The sequence below is a fragment of the Nelumbo nucifera genome, chromosome 1 (assembly GCF_055504915.1).
Source record: "Nelumbo nucifera cultivar China Antique chromosome 1, China Antique-T2T, whole genome shotgun sequence".
Lineage (NCBI taxonomy): Eukaryota > Viridiplantae > Streptophyta > Magnoliopsida > Proteales > Nelumbonaceae > Nelumbo > Nelumbo nucifera.
In genome coordinates, this window is record NC_142649.1 from 100,482,159 (window position 1) to 100,497,611 (window position 15,453).

A 15,453-nucleotide genomic window follows, 5' to 3' on the forward strand; every position below is an offset into this window, starting at 1 on the left:
CTACCTATTGATAGATCTAAATATAGGACTATCAACAGGTTGTGTCTGGGTCGGAACCGGTTGGAACTGGAATGACCCAACATGAAATGTTGAGGACCTAGGATTTGGATCTAGACCCAATAAGGTTTGTAATTTTTGGACCATAATCGAACCAATCAGTTCTCGAGACAATCGGGTCTGACCCAATAGACCCAAAATAAATAAATAAATGTCTATTAAAATCTTTCTCTCAATGTCAAATCTTCTTTACTTTCTGATTTATAAATAATTTATTTACTTTTATTAACTAAATAAATGCTTAGATAATAATAATTAATTAATTAATTAATTAATTAAATTATTAAAATAAATAAATAAATGTCTACTAAAATCGTTCTCTCAATGTCAAATTTCTTTTATTTTATTGATTTAAAATAACTTATTTAATTTTATTAAATAAATAAATGCTTAGATAATAATAACAAATAAATAATTTAGTAAAATAAATAAATAAATGTCTATTAAAATCTTTCTCTCAATGTCAAATCTCCTTTATTTTAATAATTTATTTACTTTTATTAACTAAATAAATGCTTAGATAATAATGATAAAATAAATAAATTAAATAAATAATTTATTAAACTAAATAAATAAATGTCTATTCAAATATTTATTTTAATGTCAAATCTCTTTTATTTTATTGATTTAAAATAATTTATTTAATTTTATTAAATAAATAAATGCTTAGATAATAATAAAAAATAAATACATGAATAAATAAAATTTGAGATAAAGAATAGGAGGAGAGAGAGAAGAGGGATAACATTTTATTTTGTAGGACGGCATAATCATAAATAATATATGGCATTACTATAATTTTCGAATATCATAGAGGCATTGTTGTAAAGAGAGAAAATTTGTCTTATATGTGGCATTCCTATAATTTTTGAATGCCTTAGAGTCAATTAAATTGGAAGGTTTTATATGTAGGAATGGAAACGGGGCAAGTTCATGGCGGGGATTACATTCTCCCTCCCCAACCCCAACCCCTAAATTATCCCCCATCCCCCGTCACCGATACCTATCGGGGAAAGGAATTCTCTTCCATCCCCAACCCCGACGGGGATGAATTCCCTATTGGAGACCTGACTCCCTGATTACACGAAGAGTTTAGGAAGAGAGACTAAGACTGAGAGAAAGAGAGAGACTGAGAGGGAGAGAGAGAGAGGGGACCGTTGAGAGTAGCAGTCAGCGACGATAGACGTCTGACGGGCGATGACGACGGCGGTTGGCGATGATAGACGAAGGAAGAATTAGGGTTTTAGTTTTAGTCACCACCTCTATCTTGTAGTCTGTTCAATTCTTTCTTCTTTGAGTCTTTCTCTATCCTCTGTCAAGTGGTAGTCAGCGACGATAGACATCCGGTGTCCGACGGGCATCAACGACAATAGGCGAAGGAAGAACTAGGGCTTTAGTTTCAGCCGCCACCTCTGTTCTATGGACTGTAGTCTGTTCAGTTCCTTCTTTGAGACTCTTTCCCTGTCCTCTATTGAGTGGTAGTCAAGAGTCTAGTCTCGAGAGTTTTTTAGAATTTTAGTTTTTGTCTTTTAATCTTTTACTTTTTTAATTCTTACTTTTTTGAGTTTTTATAATTTGTATAATGTTTAATTAATTATTATTTGAAATTGTTTATTGTTATAATGTTATTTATAATTTATTAATCAAATAAATGAATAATATATAATATTATAATATATATATATATATATATATATATATATATATATATTGTTTGGGTTATGGTTGAGCTAGCCCCGAGTGCCACGTATCACCTCCATGGCCGCCTTATCACCTCGGCCACGTCAACACCACATTACCTCTGTGGCTGCCATATCACCTTGGCCATCAAGGGGTCTTTTATTTTGTAAGAAATTGTAAATAAACTTGAACCCTCCCAAACCAATAAAAAAACTGAAGAACAAAAGAAAGAAAGATAAAAATATGAAAAAAAAAAATACACGAGAAATTTGATACCGAAAATAACAAAGAAAATATGGAAAAAAATATAAGATTAGATCCAGAAAGTAAAACAAAGTGACAAAATCAAGCAAAACAAAGCATAAGGAACCATAGGTGGAATGCGAAAGATCAAAGCTTTAGAACTCCAAAGACAAATCCATACAAAACTGTGAAGAAGACCCTTTAAACAAAACAATAAACTCAGATTACAAAAGGAAAAACTCATAGACAGGGAACGAGGATACGCTTCTCGGGCTGTCCTTTTACAGCCATAGGATCACACCAGAAATCCCCAACGAAGAATCCTTGATTTCTTCCCTCCATTTCGAAAGACGGCTGAGGCAGATCTACGAGACCTCACCCGAAATCCGCTCTTAAAGGTCAACAACTGCCTCCAAAACAACCTAATCCGGAACGGAACCAAGATCATCCTATGCGAATAGACAATTTCAGGATTCAAACCCTCTGCTTTTGAGTTCAGGTCTCTGGTGAGTGGACACGGTAGATTAGGATTATTCACGGATTCTTCGGAAAATGGAGGATGCTGGGTAAATTTTTTCGAACATGGTTCTTTCGTCGTTTGGAGCTCATAGCGAGCTATCGGAGATGGCTTCATGGCTTCAAAAAATGAAGGATTTTAACATTCCCTTTTCGATACGGACGTACAATTCTTCATGCCCAACAATCACATCCTTGCTCAAAGACTTGAAATCTGTCCCCCTTTCGATAGAGGATCTGAAAGAAAGGCTACAAAAAGATGAAATCTTGTCGGTTGAACAACTAATCGGATATTCTGTACTGGTGGATCCCTTGAAATGGTGCCCTTCGGAGGGGAAGTTGGATTTACACGGAATGCACTTGGCTACTGCTTATTTGATCATGCTTCAGTGGGTACAAGTGCTAAGATCAAGGTTTAGTGCGGGAAGTTGGGTAATTCCGACAGAGTTTAGGGTGATATGTGGATCGGAAAAGCACAGCAGTGTGAGAGGGGAATCGCCAGTGAAAGCCCTGGTTAAACAGATGATGGTTCAGATGAGAAGTCCGGTGAAAATTGATCCAACCAATGTGGGATGCTTTGTTGGCAGAGGAAAGGCCGTGAGGGACTGGCTGAGATCAGGGAGAGAGAGAGAAGAGAGAGAGAGGGAGAGAGAGAAATGTGAAGGAACGGGGATTATCGTCTAGCGTAAGGTTGAGGATGAACAGTGTTTTTAAATCTCATAACGGTAGTATGGGGATTAAAAATATTGTAAAGGTTTTTTTGAACGAAGGCTAAAGGAAGGGGGTCTTTGTTACAGGGGGTCTTTGTTACAGGGGGTCTTTGTCGCAAAACAACGTATAGGGGGCTCTTTGTCACAGACTCCATAGTACAACGGGTATTTATAATTTACCCTAGTTTTTAATTCAAGAGTCTTCTTACATAGACTCATGGTTTAAAGTATATCTATACACCCAATGCACATGAACAGGGGTGTTTCACTACTTTATAACTTTCTTATTTTAAGTTTTTTTTTTTTTTCAAAATTGCATCAGGGGATCCAAAACAGCCCTTATTTGGGGTTTAAGACAGTTCCTGATACTATATAATATGATACATTCGATACGGGGCATATCGTATCGAAATTTTGAACCTTGCATAGATTCACATGGACCATTTCTCTTCTCCTTGACCATGAGCGTGTAAAAATTGAAAAAGAAAGCAAGTATTAAGAAAAATGGTAAATTACAAATTAAAACTCCCCCATACTATGGGGTCTATGATAAATACCTCTTGAACTTTAATTCACAACAAATACTACCTAAACTTTCACTTTGCAATAAATACCCCTCTGTTAGAGTCTGTTAACTTCGAAAAAGATTCTCATTCAACTATTTAAATTTTTTAATTTTCAAACTACCATTTTCTTATTTATTTGAATGATCTGTGATTTGATTAGTTTTCTAAATATAACATTGAAGCCCTCCCGGTTGCTCCAATAAATCCTTCATATTTTTGTTTGATGGATATAAATTTATAGTTTCGTTTGGTTTATCTTGATTTATTGGAGAAAGAAGTGGATAAGTTTTATATTTTAAGATGACGAAAGACATTCATTTTAGTGAAAGGAATAAAAAATTAAAAAGAAAATTCTATATCAATGAAATGGTTCTTGTTAATTTATCTAGTTTTGTTTAAACAAAATGGAGGTATTTTTGGTTAATCAGGGATTACGAGAAAATGGTGAGAAGAAGAAAATAAGAAAAGTTTAGGTGGGCATTTTGCTATTTTAATGCATTTCGTCATCTAACTTTATGGTTAGGGGGTATTTGTTGCAAAGTAAAAGTTTAAGGGGGTTTTTGTTGCAAATGAAAGTTCAGAGGGTATTTGTCACTAATCCCATAGTATAAGGTGGTCTTTTATAATTTACCTAAAAAATGAAAAAAAAAACTATCTTGCATCTCTACCCATTTCATGCCTATCATAAATCCACCTGGTAACTATGAATAGCCACTCAGCCCACTCCATGTCCTCTCTTTTTATTATGCCAATCAATGAATACATCTATGTACGTCCATAGATGGATATGCTTATTAGGGGTTGGGTTCTTCTATTCACCTAGCATGTATTTTATCCTATTGCATGAGTCTCATGATTAAGGGTGGATACGAATTGAGCTTTCACAAGTTATATATTCAAGCTTGGCTCATGTAAAGCTATATATATATATATATATATATATATATATATATATATATATAAAGGATTACACATGGACAATATTGAAACTATCCTTTCATAGTATTTTTGTTGTCTTTTTTTGTAGTTTTTATGAATCTCATTTGTAAACTATTCTCTTTTCTTTATTCTTTGTCATTATCCCGCACGGATACAAATGACCAAATTCATTAGCCTCAATCATTACATACATACATACAAGTATATAATATTTTTATTTGTATATGTATAATAATAACTAATTTTTATATGTAAAATAAAAGAACAATGCTTTATACGTATAATTTTTATTTCTATATGAAATTTGGTTCATAGTCGAGTTCAAGTTGAGCTGAGTTTGAACTTACAAACTTTTGAATCGAGACGAATTCGAGCCCAAATCTCTAGCTTGAATCGAGCTCAAGCTGGAGCTTAAGCCTCATAGTTTTTTGACGAACCAAGCTTGAATAGCCAAATATTTGACCCAACTCAACTCGAATTGACTCCTACCTATGAACTCATGTGCAAAATCATAAATGTTTGTTTTTTTAATATTACACATTGTTTAGGGATGGCAATTTGTTAGGGCGGATTTTTTGACCATTAACCAAACGTTGGGGCAAGGACGGTATTTATCCATATCCCACCCCTATACACACATACACCTAGGAATGCTATAATGTATCAAAAGCTACTTGATAATTGATAAATCAAATAATTGACAAACCCTTAAAAAATTGAAATGTAAAGATATTAGAACTTTAAGAAGAATTTAAATAGAGGCAAGTTCAAGTCCAACCCAAAATAAGAATGAAACGATGCTGGCCAACAATAGTTGGGGCAGGGCAAGGCAAATTCAGGGATCCCTATTTCTCACAAGGGCAAGGATGGGGTTGGGATTTCTAGCCGCATTGGGGTACGGGGCAGGGTATATGTGTTCAAGGTTAGGGACAAAGTATGTAAAAACTGGCCCACCTTGTCCTGCTCCATTGCCATTCCTAGCATTGTTTGTTTGTGGTGCAAATTTGATCAAATGCAAATTTTGCACCTTGGTTTGTTTCACGTCCTGTTTATTTGTAACCATAATTTGCATTCTTGCATACAAAATTTGTCTAATTGCCCTCACTATAGTGCAAATTTAGCATCCCAAAAACTGATGCAAAATTTGCACCACTTTTCTCTACCTCAATTCTCTCTCATATAAAATATAACATCGGTGGCACGCCATCAGGTAGAAACTATTGTTTCCTCTATTTTATTTCTCAAGAATAAATAATTAAATAAAACAATGTTAAATACATACAAAAGTAAACCAAAATTTACATTCAGACTTTTTTCTTTTTTTTTTTGATAAATAAGAGGGGCTACACAAGACGTATCCTTGGCAGCTAGTCTGCTAATTGATTGGCCTACCAAAAGACGTATTTGTAACGAACCTCTTTCTTCAAGCGATGAGAAACTGAAGGCAAGAAATCACGAACTTTGAATAGCCCTCTATGATGATGGAATGGTTAATGAAGTTTGCTGTCAGACTATGGGCCTCCCAACTCCCAAGCAGCCAAACTTCAGCCATATAGATGCTTGTGGAACCCAAATTGTAAGTTTTATAATCTACTACGGTACTACTTCACCAAGGTAGTTCTTTGCTAGCTATACCTTCTACCAGCACAACCCATTTCTTAAACGTAACGCATAAAAATTTATTTTTATACCCCGTTCATTTTTTGGTAAGTCATTTATCCAAGTAAATGCACTTATCTAGATAAGTGTTTTACTTGGATAAGTGTTTCTTAGGAAAGATTTATCCGGGTAAGTGCATGTACCCATGTTCTTTTATTTTCCTTGTAAATAAGGCAATGATAATCTTAGCTATAAAATTCCTTTTTTAAAGGGGCATTTTTGTTCCCATCCATGTATTGGCAACTTTCCCCTAGACGGGAAAGTGGGAAAGTTAATTTACCCACCTAGGAACAGGTAAGTGATACCGAAGAAAATAAACTTTCCCCTGATCCCCACATAAGTCTTAAAAAAGAGCATGAGCTTCTTAGTCAATGAAAACTAAAATTTCATTAACCAACTTTCCCCCTCTCAAAATCCAAAAAACAAATGCCCCTTGTTGTGCCAAAATTAGGAGGTTACTGATGAAGGGTGATTTGGCACGACATAACAGGAAGGGGACACGTAGGCGCGATCTGATTGAAGGATGACAACTCAACCAGGCATGCTCAGTTCGCAACATTTGCAGTTCGTGTACCCAGCCACCTCGGCCCAAAACCCGCCACGCATTGAGGCATCTCAGCATCCGATCTAGTTCGGGACTGAACAATCGAAGTTCCAGCTCGGAGCGAACGAAGTCGGAGCATCGTATAACCAACTCCAAAGGCCTCCCCAACAGATCCCGAATCTCTTGGAGTCACGATGAGCCAACAGATTCTTAATCTCCCGAGATCACGATAAGAACTCATCCCGGTCCCACCTGAATCGGAGGTAGACGATAAGCCTCATCCATGTACTGCTCTCCTTCAAAAATGGAACCAACCTTATCTCTACAGCCCGGAGAACCTGAAGCTCTTTCGTAAAGCCCACGGCTACTCCAATATATAAAGACTCGAAATCTAAAGGCAAAGGTACATGTGATTATTCTACTCACTAGCACTCAAGCTCTCAAACATTCAGCTCGCATTCACAGCATAATTACTGACTTAAGCATCGGAGCAACCTTGTCGGGTTAGTTACCCCGGGTTCTCTGATACATTGTTTTGCAGATCGATCCAGCTCGTCGTCCATCTAGAGTTCAGATCGCCCTCCATCTAGGAGTATCCAGATCGCGCACCATCAATTGGTGTCGTCTGTGGGAAATGATCGAAAAGTCTTCCCTATCTCTTTGCAGTTTCAAGCTTAACCTCAACCTCAATGGCATCCTCCAGCCACACCGGAAAAAGTGTCGAGATGAACACCACCGGGGGGCAAGCCCAACAGCCAACCTTGCCCCAAACTCCTATGGTGTGCATCGGCCAGTTCACCATTCCGCTCAGAGCGTCTGGAGTCTCATCACTGACTGCACCATCGAGCACCACACAAGTTGAAGGGATAAGAGATCCATCGTATGGATGCCCAAAGATTGCGGAATAAGGGGGCGAATTTCAAAAATTTCCTCTCCCTTCAACTAGGAATCGCATTCCCTATTTAGAAAATCATATTTTCAAGGATCATTCTTGAACCATAAACTGAACCAGATCTAAACCAAAAGGAGTAGGAGAGGATCATACCTGATACGGAGAAATAGTATCCCCCAACGAAGGTGTTCACGCCCAAGGAAGGATCCAAAGACTGCTCCCACAGAAGATGGCACAGTGAATGATGGAGCAGAATTAGCAGTGTTCTTCTCCAAGAACTCTGTCATTCACAAGAATCAGCAGGATGGCACATGAGCACAGCTTTCTATCAATTCTTTCTCAAAGAACTGATGTCAATATCGAATCTTGACTTCTCCCACAACTGGAGATCGAACTGGCAAACAGGAGCGGCAAGAACAGGGAGGCGGCAAGAAAGAATTATGTAGGGACGCTTAATTCTTCCTTCTGTGATTTCAGCACTCAAGAGGATGTGAATATCTCATACATCTAAAGGCTGCCGCCCCCTCCTTCTTTTGTTAGCCCAAAGGATTAGCTCCTAATCCAATTAGGAGCTGCTTATCCAAATCATATTTGGACCAGACCTCTCTTTAGCTGATAGGGATAAACCCTTATCTTATCTGCAGATTATATTAGCCTTCTCCTAATCTCATTAGGAGGTTTCTAGATCTGAATCAGGATTTTCTAAGTGGATTGGGTCAAGACCCTATCCTATCTGCTAATCCATCTCAGAATTCGCCCCATAATTAACTAATTAAATAGCCCAGTTCAAAATGGGCTTTAGGCCCATTAAGCTTATGTACTCACATAACCTTCCTAACTGCTGCCCAGTTGGACTTCCTTGTATGGCATGGGGCCCAAGCATTGATCTACACATCAGCCACATGGGTTCGGCCCAACCTTTGTTACAAGACCTGGCCGAATACACCGTTATGGACAGTGCACCCCCTGAAACCCATCAAATGGGCTCTATGGGCCCAACACTTACCCTAAGTGGTCCCTGGGCCAAACCACCTTGTAACACCCAGGGACTGTGGGCAAATGCAAGATTAGCCCATTAGGTATTATCCTCAATGGTCTTACACTTAACCTCTCAGCCCATAATGATCATACACTACCTGACAAGAAAGGACCTCTCCCTCGGCTGCAAGGAACAGTTTTGCACTCTCTGCTTATATGGATCCCGGGAATTAAAACCTTCTTGCAAACATTTTAGAAACCATAATATATATACTTTTATATCTCATATAAAATATATTTTGCAAAACAAATCTCAACGATTGAAATCGGCTGCCGGCAGTCTTGATTTCCATTAGTGAGAGTGCATCCCCGATCATTACCTTTGTCCGACAAAGGGGTTGACCTTGTCACTATGATCACCCACTCAGACGAATTCTCAGACTGTCCCAACATACCCAGGTTTTGACCCCCGCTAAGGATCTCACTGATTGATACATCAAAGACAGTCTAATCCGACACCTAGTGCAGTATCATAATCGAGTCTAGGGGTCGGGTGTAACTTTCCAGTTTTGCCCATCAATCTCCAAGGTCCATGGCAATACTAGAAATCTGGTCCAGTTCAAATATTCAATTAATCCTACATTATATGTGCCTAGGGTCTCACCCTGGCAGCTGAGACAGGCCACCCCAACCGACTTGGTGGCACCACAGTGTTAGCCTTGTCAGGATTGGTCTCCCTAGACCGACCCACTGGCTGTGAACATTCTAAACTAACACGAGTCTCATTAAGTGTCCAGTTTGAGGGTATTGCACAGAAACATATCGAGGGAACATGAATCAAATATGCACTTTTATTCATTTACAATAAACTCATAAAGTACATCATTCTGATTGAAGCTAAGGGCATACAAAACTGTCTAACACAAGTGAACGCCCCGCTTCCCCCAGTGGTAGGCGCAACTTTCTCTGAGCCCTCTGTGGTTCCTCCCAGAATCGGACATTCCTAGTTCTATGACCTCGTTCAGTGCATCCGGGCTATTCAGATCCAGATGTAGCAGGTCCAGTAGTTTCAGCAGTACCAACAATATTGCTTCTACCAGCAGTATCAACACCAGTTCCCTCCACTTCAGCCAAATCAATAACTAGTCCCACCTCAGCACCCAAAGCCCCATCATGGTCAGAACCCAAATTGCCTTGGGATTAACTAGAAGATCAGTCGATCTCCCCATTGGGGCGAAGAGACCTCACAAGTACCGATTCTTATCAGGAGTCATATCTCACCCCGTGGGAGGAGAGACGGTTAGCACACTTTGCCAGCCTCACAAGGAAATGTCAGAAGTAGGTTCGGGGATAGTCAACCTAATCCGCCTCGGTACTCACAGCGAGAGAATGATGGCTCGCGAGAAGATAACCAGTTGGGGGTTCGAGGTGCGAACTCGAGATAAGGCTTCTCCACCCCTCGTGATAGCCAGCTCCAGAATCCCTCAAGAAACCAGGATCTACCTCGTAACAAGGCCACAGTAGCAAATCAAGTTGAAGTCAGCAGCACCAATGCCGAGCCAGTGAAGAAGCAGCAGTAGCGACATCGCGAAACACGTCGTACCTCGCTCAAGAACAGCCCGCCAGCAAAGCCAGGCCAGCGAGAAGAGCAAACCAAAGGGAAGGAAGAAGTGAGTTCGGTGGCTACCAAGACTGCACCTCCACTACTTTGCAGGTCATCTCCTCTATCTCCTGAGCTCTTGGCGGCTCCAATGCGAAAAGATATCAAGATGCCCCCATTAGACAAGTATGATGGGTCGTTCGATCCTAATGACCATGTGGACTCTTTCCAGTCTCAGATGCACCTAGCTGGGGCTAATGAGTCTTGCATGTGTGTAGCCTTCTCTACTACATTTAAAGGGGTAGTTCGAACTTGGTACCGGAACCTCGCACTGGGCTCAATCAAAAGCTAGTCGCAGTTCGCCGACTTGTTCACTGCACACTTCATCACCAACAAAAAGTGTCTGAAGTCGTAGGAAAGACTTCTCAATGTGGTTCAGAGGGAAGGACAATCGATCAAAAGCTATATCAAGCGCTTCAACGACACTTGCCTGCAGATACCAGACCTCAACCCGATAGTAAGACTCACTGCAGCCAAGAAAGGAATCACCCACAATGAGTTTAAATGGCATGTGGTAGCTAACAAACCAAAGGATATCACCGAGTTCCTCAAGTTAGCATATCAATTCATTGGTACCGAGAAGGAGATCAATCAGAAGGTTGATAACCCACCACCAGAAAAGAGGAAGAGAGAGAATGAAGGGACGAGCAGTGGCGGACAGAAGAGGAAGAAAAGCAAGTCCCCGAGCAGGGGAAGAAACAACTCCAGAAGTCAGTCCCCCTTGCGATCTCGTAAATTAGGTCGGCGCTCTAGGACCCCACCTGTGGAGAGAACGAACTACACGCCCTTGAACGCTAAAAGAGGAGAGATCCTAATGGCCATTAAGGACTCCTTCGTCAAATGGCCTCCCAGGCTATGGGGAGACCCAGTAGCAAGGAACCTAAACCTTTATTGCCACTTTCACCGAGATCACGGGCACAACACAGAGAACTACAGGAATCTTCGCGACGAGATCGAGGAACTCACCCGACGCGGATACCTGAAGAACTTCATCTTATGTGAAGAAAGGGGACAAACAGATCGGCAGGCAGACCAACAGGGGGACCAGAGGAGGAATGCCCCCAAAGCCAGAAGGCAGAACGAGCAACCGCCATGATAGTTGTCAGAAGAGAGACCAATCCGCGGGGTAATTAAAATGATTACCAACGGGCCCATCATCGCGGGGTGTACATCAGCAGCCGGGCGAACCTCGGTCCACGAGCTAGAAAACGAAGAAGAAAACCCGCCAAAGTGACCTCGGCTTGAAGGACCGATATACTTCACTGAGGACGATGTACGCGGGATTCAGTATCCTCATGACGATGCTCTAGTAGTAAAGCTGCGAATCAATGACTTCAAAATAAAGCGGATATTGGTAGACTCAGGCAGCTCGGCCGATATACTCTTCAAGGAGACGTTCGATAAATTACAGTTACAGCAGAGCGACCTAAAACCGGCAGACACCCCTTTAGTAGGGTTCAGCGGTGAGGAGGTCAGACCTCTTGGGCAAGTCACAGTATCTGTAGAAGTCGGCACGTGGCCAGACATTGTGTGGTTTGAGCACACCTTCCTGGTAGTCGCGACGACCTCCCCCTACAACGCCATAGTAGGTCAGCCCATCATGCATGTTCTACGCGTGGTAGTATCCACTTACTATTTGGCGATGAAGTTCCCAATTGATTACGAAGTGGGAGTCGTGCGAGGTGACCAGCTCAAATCACGCAAATGCTAGGTAGCTGCTCTTAAAGGAAAAGCAAAACTAGTAGAAGATGTCAAGCTCGAGCGACCTGCGGAGTACACCGACGAGCAAGCTGCCCCGACAAAGGAGACGGTTCACATACCGGTCTCTGTTGACGAATCGGCCAAGACTATCCAGATCGGTGCCTCGATCAATGAACCACTCCACTCCCAGCTAGTAAGTTTCTTACTAAAAAACTTAGATATTTTTGCTTGGTCTACGGTAGAAATGCCCGGAATTGATTCAAAAATTATAACTCACAAATTGAACACCGACCCTTTAGTCAGACCAGTAAGGCAAAAGAAGCGCAACCTCACCTCGGAACGTTGGAGGGTAGTCGATGAAGAGGTTAGGAAGCTCCTAGCGGCAGACTTCATCAGGGAAGTCCATTACCCGAGCTGGGTGGCTAACCCGGTTCTGGTGAAAAAGGCCAATGGCAAGTGGCGCATGTGTGTCGATTACACCGACCTGAATAGAGTCTACCCAAAGGATTGCTTCCCGCTACCCAAGATCGACCGCCTAGTGGGCGTGACCTCAGGGCATGAGTTGTTGAGCCTCTTGGACGCCTATTCCGGTTACAACCAGATTAGGATGGATCCTATTGATGAAGAGAAGACCGCCTTCATAACCGAGCTCGGGTTATACTGTTACAAGGTCATGCCCTTCGGATTAAAAAATGTTGGGGCAACCTTTTAGCGACTTGTAAATAAGATTTTTGAGTCGTTAATTGGCAATAAAATAGAGTGTTGTGTTGATGACATGGTCGTGAAGACCCAGTTTTCGGATTTTTTATTGAATGATTTAAAGTGTTTTCTAAATTTTATGAAGATATAACATGAAGCTAAATCCAAATAAGTGCGTCTTCGGAGCCACCTCGGGTAAATTTCTAGGCTATATAGTCAACTAACATGGCATCGAGGTCAACCCGGATAAAATAAAAGCCATTCTATATATGAGACCACCCCGGAAAATAAAAGAGGTTCAGATCCTGCTCAAACCCCTGAGGCAGCCCGAAAGCTTTATCCGTATGCACTAATCATAGCAGCCCGAAAGCTTTATCCGTACTTCCAAGCCCACACTATCGTCGTTCTCACCAATAAACCCCTGAGGCAGATCCTGCTCAAACCTGAGGTATCTGGGAGATTGACGAAGTGGTCCATCGAACTGAGTGAGTACGATATCCGGTATGAGCCTCGTCCAACAATCAAAGCTCAAGTCTTGGCCAATTTTGTAGCAGAATGCACGTTTAGCACAGCGACCCCTGAGCTGACCGAGCTTGATCGCACGATGGGAGCTTCGACCAGTGCGGCACCGGTCCCGATCAGAGTAGAACCGACCTGGGACGAGGAGCCCTGGATCCTCCACGTCGACGGCTCGTCCAACCAGCAGAGGAGCGGTGCAAGACTGATACTGTACGGCCCAAGCTAGGTGAAACTAGAATATGCTCTCCAGTTTGGATTCGAGGCATCAAACAACGAGGCGGATTACAAAGCATTGGTCGCTAGGTTAACCATAGCAAGGCAAATGAAGGCCAAACACCTCATTGTATGCAGTGACTCACAACTGGTGGTCAACCAAGTCACTGGTGAGTATGAAGCCCACGACCCTACTATGGTAGCTTATTTGGACAAAGTCAGAGAGATCTTGCGTAGCTTCGTCTCCTACTTCATCAGACAAATTCTGAGGTCCGAAAACGCTGAGGCCGACACCTTGTCATGACTAGCCAGCACGAGCAGCAACACCATGTAAACTGTGTACATAGAGGACTTACCTCGGCCCAGCATTCTCGAGGGGGCAGAAGAGGTCGCTCCTGTATCACAAACGGAACCGAGCTGAATTGATCCACTCGTGAGTTATTTGCTCCACGGGACCCTACCTACATAACGTAACGCAACCCGAAGGGTAGAGCGCCAATCAGCTAAATACGTCCTCATAGACGAACAGGTGTACATCATATCTTTTACACTCCCTTACCTGCGCTGCTTGCGACCTTCAGAAGCTGAGCATGTACTTCGCGACACTCATGAAGGCTTGTGCGGCGGACACTTGGGGGGCAGAGCTCTCGCACAGAAAGCGTTAAGGCAAGGCTACTACTGGCCCACGATGAAGGCAGATGCACTCGAGCTCGTCAAAAAATGTGACAAGTGCCAGAGGCTTGACAACATTCACCATCAACCTGCTGCTGATCTGAAATACCTCACTAGCCCGTGGCCCTTTGCGTAGTAGGGAATCGACATCCTCGGTCCTTTCCCCCCAGAAACAGGGCAGAGGAGATTCTTGGTTGTAGCAGTAGATTACTTCATGAAGTGGGTGGAAGCTGAACCCTTGGTAACGATCGCAGCTCGCAACATACAGATCTTCTTCTAGAAAAACATAGTATGTCATTTCGGACTACCTCAGGTGCTGATATCCGACAATGGGAAACAGTTCGAAGATATTAAGTTTCAAAACTAGTGCTCCGAAATGGGGATCCAACAGAATTTTACCTTGGTGGCACACCCCCAAGCGAATGGACAAGCAGAGGTCACTAACAGAGCGATACTTCGTGGACTAAAAGCTCGCTTAGCTCGAGCCAAGGGGTTGTGGGTGGATGAACTACCCAATGTTCTTTGGGCCTACCAAACTACTATTAAGACCGCCACAGGTGAAACCCCTTTCAACCTCACGTATGGCACAGAAGCGATGATCCTAGCGGAAATCGAGGTGCCCACACTACGATTGGAGGCTTACGATAAGGAGACAAACGATGACGAGCTCCATACAAACCTAGACCTGATAGAAGAGGTACGAGACTTGGCTTACATTCAGACCGCAGCTTACCAACAAAAAGTAGCTCGGTACTATAACGCCTGGGTCCGAAAATGACATTTTTGCGTCGGTGACCTAGTTCTTCGGAAGGTTATGGTACCTGAGCCCAACATTGGCAAGCTCAGACCGAATTGGGAAGGTCCATACCGAGTAAAACGGGTATTCGGGGAAGGCACGTATGAGCTCGAAACTTTAGAAGAGAAGCGGTTATCGCGTGAATGGAATATAGATAACCTAAGAAGGTACTACTCGTGAACTGGCAACCCAAAAGCGAAATTTCCTCAATTGCATGTGAGCATCGAACTGGTCCAAAAAGATGATGGACTAGAGAGAGGATTGTGAGTCACTCCCGGAAGCCTACGGGCTACAGCGCCAAGCTGACAAAAGACCTCGGCACCGCGACAAGTCTTAGTCGCCTCCTCGGCATAGGCAGACAAGTCCTAGTCGCCTTCTCGGCATAGGCAAATAAGTCCTAGTCGCCTCC

General features: G+C 42.1%; 1 pseudogene; it reads left to right on the forward strand.

Moving 5' to 3' along the window:
• The first annotated feature begins 1,254 nt into the window (after positions 1-1,254).
• LOC148803630 (pentatricopeptide repeat-containing protein At2g17033 pseudogene) lies at positions 1,255-3,298 on the forward strand (annotated as a pseudogene).
• The last annotated feature ends 12,155 nt before the right edge of the window (positions 3,299-15,453 follow it).